Source organism: Onychomys torridus, chromosome 9, assembly GCF_903995425.1.
Source record: "Onychomys torridus chromosome 9, mOncTor1.1, whole genome shotgun sequence".
In the NCBI taxonomy this organism is placed as follows: domain Eukaryota; kingdom Metazoa; phylum Chordata; class Mammalia; order Rodentia; family Cricetidae; genus Onychomys; species Onychomys torridus.
Genome location: NC_050451.1, coordinates 19,718,540 through 19,726,279, shown reverse-complemented (window position 1 = coordinate 19,726,279; position 7,740 = coordinate 19,718,540). Strand labels below are relative to the sequence as shown.

At 40.5% G+C, this 7,740-nt stretch overlaps 1 pseudogene; it reads left to right on the top strand.

Moving 5' to 3' along the window:
- Positions 1-1,174: 1,174 nt before the first annotated feature.
- Positions 1,175-1,635, top strand: LOC118591199 (annotated as a pseudogene).
- The last annotated feature ends 6,105 nt before the right edge of the window (positions 1,636-7,740 follow it).

The window sequence follows — 7,740 nt, the reverse complement described above, 5'->3', positions numbered from 1 at the left end:
TGCAGAGGGCAGGGGAATACTGGTCTGAAAAGCTTTGAAAACATTGTCAAAATTAGAGCTATTATACGAAAATGCTTTTAAATTCCACAAGATCTAAGCAAATTCATGCCCAGGGTCCATCTGAACACACACCTTATGTCCACCACCAGCTTAGGGTCATGCTCTAAAAAAAAGGCCAGAGCTGCTACACACCAAAAAAACAACCCTGTCTGGGGAGGGGGAAGTCTTTTCTGATCAGCAAGGTATGTTGGAACTGTTTGGAAGTGTACTATGTGCCTACAGTAGGAAGTAATGGGAAAAATTTCCTGTAGAGAGTTAAGAGATAAGTGAGTAAAAGTACACACATGTGTATGTCTGTTTGTGAGCCCATGTGCACATGCTTTGGACACCAAGCCCAGGGTTTTATGCATGATAGGCAAGTACACTATCACTGATCTACAGCCCAACCCTGAGGGAAGAGTTCTTTTTTATAATACTTTTTATTTGAGATTGTAATATTATTACATCATTTCTTTCCTTCCTTATCCTCCTTCATTCCCTCCCATGTATTCCTTTCCTGCTTTCTCTCAAATTCATGGCCTTTTTACCCTTAAGTGTGTGTGTGTGTGTGTGTGTGTGTGTGTGTGTGTGTGTGTTCAGGGCTCACCATTTGGTACTGGATAGTTAGTTGGTGAGCTCTTCCCTGGAGAAGACTATTTCTCCCACTCTCAGCACTCACTAGTTTCCTGTAGTCCTTTGTCTAGGATTGAGATTTCATGAGGTTTCCCCCTTCATGTCTAATGGTGTCGTCCTTGTTCAGGTCTTGTTTCGGTGGCCATTTTGGTAGTCTTCATGGGTGTAGCTTTGCTGACATCTCTAGAAGACACAATGTCAGAGAAAACCCCTGTTCCTCTGGCTCTTACAATTTTTCCACCGCTTCTTCCATGATGATCCCTGAGTGTTGGATTCAGTTGTGACATATATATATATACATGAATATATATATCCATTGGGACTAGGCTCCACAAATCTGCATTTTGCTCAGTTGTGGTTTTCCAAAATGGTCTCTGTTGCAAAGAGAACTTTCCTTGATGAGGTGTGAGAACTACACTTCTCTGTTAGTATAAGGACAAATATTTAGAGTGGCCTTGTCCTCGGTGTTTCTCTTCTTCTCTGAATGCCACCCGTCAGCCTCAGGCCTGCGGTCTTGAGACCAAGCACCATGCCTTCGATAAAGTTGCAGAGTTCTGATGGAGAGATATTTGAAGTTGATGTAGAAATTGCCAAACAATCTGTGACTATCAAGACTATGCTGGAAGATTTAGGAATGAGTGATGAGGGAGATGATGATCCTGTTCCTTTACCAAATGTTAATGTAGCAATTCTAAAAAAGGTCATTCAGTGGTGCACCCATCACAAGGATGACCCCCCCCTCCTCCTGAAGATGATGAGAACAAAGAAAAGTGGACAGATGATATTCCTGTTTGGGACCAAGAATTCCTGAAAGTTGACCAAGGAACACTTTTTGAACTTATCCTGGCTGCAAACTACTTAGATATTAAAGGTTTGCTTGATGTCACATGCAAGACTGTGGCAAATATAATTAAGGGGAAAACTCCTGAGGAGATTCGTAAAACCTTCAATATCACTAAGTAGGGGGAGACAGTATAGTATCTCTATGATTTCACTATCTTCTACTAGGTTCCAATCCTTGTTGCCATCACCACACTGAGAGGCCCCCAGGTACACAGACCATACCCAAACCATGGCAGATATTTTGTTTTACCTGTCCACATTTAAGATTTGATTCCTGGCTTTAAAATTAGTCATTTTCCCCAGAGACAGAGAAATGATCAAAAAAATAAAAAATGTTTCAAGTAGTTATAAAGAACCATGAACTGTTAGAATGCCAGGAGCCACTGCAGAAATGTAGAATGGGGACTCAAAGTCACCTAATTCTCTCAGTACTGTTGAAGCGTGTGGGGCCCACAGAGGCTTCCTGGTAAGGCCTTACTCAAGGTCAGAAAGTCTGAGCTTTGCTTTACCCAGCAGAGCTGTGTAAGGAGATGATTTGGCCCTGAGTGTGTTTACCAGATGTTTTGAAAGGTCTACACTTGGCTGTATGGTATACTTTGATCTTGCAACAGGGAAGTCTTTGCCTCTCCCCTTTATATAAAAAGCCCTTTTGAATAAACAACGGAGCAGCTGGGTATTGATCCAAGGCCCTCTCCAAGCTATCCTGTGTCTCTGTAATTCTTATCGTCTCTTTCTATCTCTCTACCTAGTATTTCCTCATTCCTCTCTCCTCCACCCAAGGACCCTTCAAAAGGTGGGAACAGGTCAGAGCTGGACTCTGGCAGACTCCCACAGAAGAGAGGAAGGAGACCCAGAAGAGTCCTTGCAACAAGCCAAAAGTATGACTTCCCAATGCCCAAATAAGATCTGTGCTCCCACCTAAACTGCTTGGACTCACACACCAATAGCTCAGTCTTCATCACAGTGTGGTACTCAGTGCTGTGCTCTGAGTGGCTCCCATTCTTAATGTTTCCAAGAGATTTTAAGCCTAAATATTAGCAAAAGACTCCATTTCTAACCATTTAAGAACAAATGAAAAATATCTCTGGAATATATGAGGCTGGGATAGGTTTATAGAATGGAGATCAGAGCTCAGCAAATTCTCCCCATGAAGGACCAGACAGTAAGTATTTCAAGCTCTGTTGACCACATGATCTCTATCAGAACCAAAGCCAGTCATGAACAAAATTAAATAAGTAGATGTTATCATGTCCCAATAAAATTTTATGAGTTGCATTGAAAGGCAGATTTCATATTATTTTGCTGTCATAAACTACTACTCTGATTTCTTTCTTTTTAATCACTTAAAAACACAAAAAGCATTCCTACTTTACTATCCATACAAAGTGGGCATTGAGCAGGGTTTGGCCATGGGCCAACCTCTAGCCCCACACTGTGAGGGATTAAGAGGAGAAGCCAGTCCTGGTCCCCACAGCTGTTCAGGGGCAACATACAACCCCCTATCCTGACTGGCCTAGCCCCACTTTCTGTTTGAATTGTCTGACAGATTATCACATTCATCATCCCGTGTCTCAGCACCTTCCCTGTGACCCTGTGGGGAGCACAGGGCAGATGTGCATGATGCATTCCTAATTTTTTCATTCTTTATACAAGTTACAATGACATCAACAGAAGAAAATTTTACTACAAATAACACCTTTAAGAAATACTATCCTACAGCTATGGCATTTTATATGCCCTTAAATAATGAAGTTATATCATTTCCAGGAAAACAGGCAGAACTGGAGATCATTATGTTAAGTGAAATGAGCCAGACTCAGAAGGACCCACATCATGTACATATACTGCACCTAGATTTAGAAGGTTGTTTATGTAATGTGAAAGTAATGAAGAGTTGTGTGGGGAGATTGGAGAGCAGGAGTGGGTGATGGGGAAATTATGAACAAAGGGCAAGGGAGGTCTACACGCCCATGCCAAAGTCAGACCCACTATTTGTATGCTAACTGAAGAAAATAATATAAACAGAAAATATTTAATGTTTATATTTCTCTATGCCTTTTTATATATATGCAAACTTTTATGGAATTGGCATTGCAATGTACATATTGTATATTCTATTTTTCACATAATAGGTCTTGGTGTTATGCTATATTACTAAATAGGACTCATGTAGAGTTGCTTTGCAGTGCTAGGAATTGAACCTGGGATTTTATGTATGCTAGGTAAACATTCTCTCATTGAGCCAGGGGCTATCTATGCTGGCCTTGAACTCACCACCCTCCTGCCTCAGCCTCCTGAGTATAGAAATGGCAGACGCATGCCACCATACTCAGCCTATGGTGAAGAGTTAAGATGCTCTAGAATGATGCTTTTTATTCTTTTCTCATTCAATGGGCATTCAGACACCTTTTTATCACCTAGTGTAGGGGAATAATGCTATAGTAGATGTCTTTATTCTCTTTACTTTTATATTTCTAAAGATATTCCCAGATGTAAGATTATAGATAAAGGGACAGTAATGTTGATTATCAATAAACTCTAAAAATTTCTTTCAAATTTACACCAAAGCCACCATCCAAAGCAGAATTCTCAGCACAGAGATGAAATTGTAAGACAAGGAGCAGCCTGGCTCCATCACTGACACCAGGACTCCCTGGAGAAAGGCATTCTCCTTCAAGCTTCAATCTGTCTAAAAGGAAAATGATGCAGACATTTTATTTTAGACATAAGAGAGATGAGCTATGCCATCTCTCTTACAAGAAATAATTTCCAAACATTAGAGATGATGTGGTGATGGGAACAATGAGGAGACTCCATTGTGTGTGAGACTCGGATCATCTAAACTTCTGGGATGCTGAGTGATTGGCTAGAGAGCATTTCTGACTCTGATGTACAGTGTTTGCTATTTATCTTTGAGGGTACGCATGGATATCCTGAGACTTTTAATTTAGTAATATTTCCTCCTTGTTTGCTCTTTTTAAAATAATTTATTTAATTGATTTAGTGTGCAGGAGTCTGTTTTCTGCTTCCGCCATGCCAGTTCTGCCATGCTGATCACAGGGGCCTTTACCCAGTGAGCCTTCTGATGTCTCTTAAGGGTAGTCTGTTTGCGCACTGACTTATCATATTGAGCATCAGCCAGTTCTGTCCTCTAGACCTGAGGACCATATTGAACAACTTTAATCTGCTCTGAGACCCAAGTTAAAGCTTTTTCTTCTCTATTTTGATAATTAAGAAAGTCACTAGTGATCACAACTATGGGTTTTGTCTTAGAATTTTTATTGCTGCAATGAAACATCATGACCAAAAAGTTGGGGAGGAAAGGGTTTATTCAGCTTACACATCCACATCACGTTCATCATTGAAGGAAGTCAGGGCAGGAACTCAAGCAGGGCAGGAACCTGGAGGCAGGAGCTGATGCAGAGGCCATGGAGGGGTGCTGCTTACTGGCTTGCTCCCCAAGGCTTGCTCAGCCTGTTTTCTTACAGAACCCAGGACCACCTGCCAGGGATGGCACCACCCCCCATGGGCGGGGCTTTCCTCCATCAATAGCTAATTAAGAAAATTCCTTACAGCAAGATCTTACAGAAGCATTTTCTCAAGCAATGTTCCCTCTTGAGACAACTCTAGTTTGTGTGTCAAGTTAAGACTAGCCAGCACAGGTTTCCAGCTCTCACACCAGCTGAGTCAGCAAGCCTGCCACAACAATGATTCCTCCAAGTGTTTACATTGCCACTTGAAGCAAGATGGGATAGTTCTCATCTGACTTTCTTTCTGTTCATCATCTTTTCTCAGCACTCTAAAACTCAAGATTATCAAAATCATGGCTTCTAACCTGAAAGGCTGATATCAAGAACTCCGGTGTGGACACATATTGTTTCCCCTTCATTTCTTCTTGTAGAAAGGGATTATTTTTAAGGAAAGTCAATATATTTAGAACAAAAAAGAAGCTTCTTAAAACTGGTAACATTCAGACCTCCATAGCACCTAAGTATTTGTGCTCTGTGCTCTTGATACCCTTGAGTGCTGGTGGCACTTGCAGTTCCAGAGGGTGGTAGTTTTTGTATTAAAGTTCATTTACCCAATCCTGCAATCATGCTCCTAAGCCTCGTAAACACTGGAGAACATTTGTTGAACAAATGTCTGTATTTGAGTCTACAAGAGGTGCTGAAAATTACATGTCTGACACTAACTCTTATGATTCATATTTTGTTTCTCTCCATAACTGACAATTTCATTTGGGGAATAAAATGAGAGACTTTAGCCAGTGGGTATCTGGGGTTTCATTGATTCATACCTTCACTAGTTGTGTCAGTAAATATTAATTGAGGGTCTAATACAAACAGGGTTCGCCTACCTCTCTACTCGTGAACATCTCTTGTTGGAGACTTGTACATCTTCCAAAACACCATAGGGAAATCTCAACATTTTACGAGGGATGTAATTTTTATTTTACATAGATTCTACTGGTGTTGTCCTTAATAAGTAGACAGATTTGTACCTTTTGTACCACACTAAGACTGTGCCACACAGGGGGTTTAAATTTCCAGTTTTTTTTAATTTGAAAGAATAAGGACAAAATCATGTATACCTTATTATTTAAAAACATAATTAGCAATAAAGCATTGTGTTGAAAACACAACAAATAAATATTTTTAAATAATCCTGTTAAGCTTAACTGGCCACATTTCTGCAGAAGAGGAAAAGTTGAGGGTCTGAAAGGCCTATTAACACCAAGGCTTTGGCTCCATCGTGTGGCCATTTGGATTATTTTACTTTGTTTTTCCTAAGTTTTCTATGGTATCATTCACAAATTTAAAAGTGCATGTATCTAAGATTTACAGCATGATGTTTTTATCTTTGTATATATTATGAAATGATTACTGCAATCGAGCTAATTAGCATATCCATCATCTTTCATAGTAACCTTTGTATGTGACAATAAACTTTAAGTTGGCAGTCTTAGAGCTGGAAAGATAGCTCAGCATTTAACAGCACTTGTCACTCTTACAAGGGACCCAGGTTTGGTTCCTAACGCCCACACTGGGCATTTCAAAGCTGATTATATAACTCCAGATCCAGGGAATCTAACACCCACTTCTGGATTCACACGTACATAAACCCACACACAAATACACATATATTTAGTCACAATAAAAAGATGCTAATAAAATATAACTTGACACACATATGGTAAGTCAAAATAAAAAGATACGCCTAAGTACACCATACACTATTGTTACCTGTGGTCATCAAGCTGCTCTGAGTGTTCTAAAACACACTCATCTGAGTGTTACAAAACATACTCATCTCATAACTGGAGCTTTGGGCCTTGATAAGATCTCCCCACAGGGTCACATCTTTAAATACCTGGTCCCCAGGGCAAAGTTTGGGGATGTTGAGCCATCCATCATTGAGAGATGAGGCGTGGCTGGAGGAAGTGCATTGCTGGGCCTTTTGAGGTGGACCAGGATGCAGTGAGGTGGTAAAATGCTTGCCTAGAATACACAAAGCCCTGAGCTTGATACCACACCATCATCACCCCAAAAATTAACAGATAAAATTCAATGTCAACTGTCACAAAACTGGGGAGGGGTCTTTATTTATTTGTTTTAGAGAGCTACAAAAAGCTCTAAACAGGCAAAGCAATCTTGAACAAAATGAATAAAACTGGAAACCTAGAATCTGACTTCAAGATATACTAGAAAGTTAGGGTGATTAAAAAAAAAAAAAAGCATAGGACTTGAGAAATGGCTCAGAGGTTAAGAGCACTGACTGCTCTTCCAGAGGTCCTGAGTTCAATTCCCAGCAACCACATGGTGGCTCACAACCATCTGTAATGAGATCTGGTGCCCTCTTCTGGCCTGCAGTCACATATGCTGTATACATAATAAATAAATAAATCTTTTAAAAAAGGGGGCGGGAGGGTTGAGGATTTAGCTCAGTGGTAGATCGCTTGCCTAGCAAGCGCAAGACCCTGGGTTCGGTCCTCAGCTCTGGAAAAAAAAAAAAAGGCATAGTATTGGCATTAAAGACGGCTATTCAGGAATCTGTAAAGATGGTGGTCAGTAAAAGTGCTGCCAAACTCGAAGACCCAAGTTTGATCCTCAGGACTTTCACAATGGAAGAAGAGAACCAAACTCCTGTACATTACCTTCTGAACTCCACAGCTGTAGACACGTGCATATGCACACCCATGAATATACACATACAGACATGCTTATG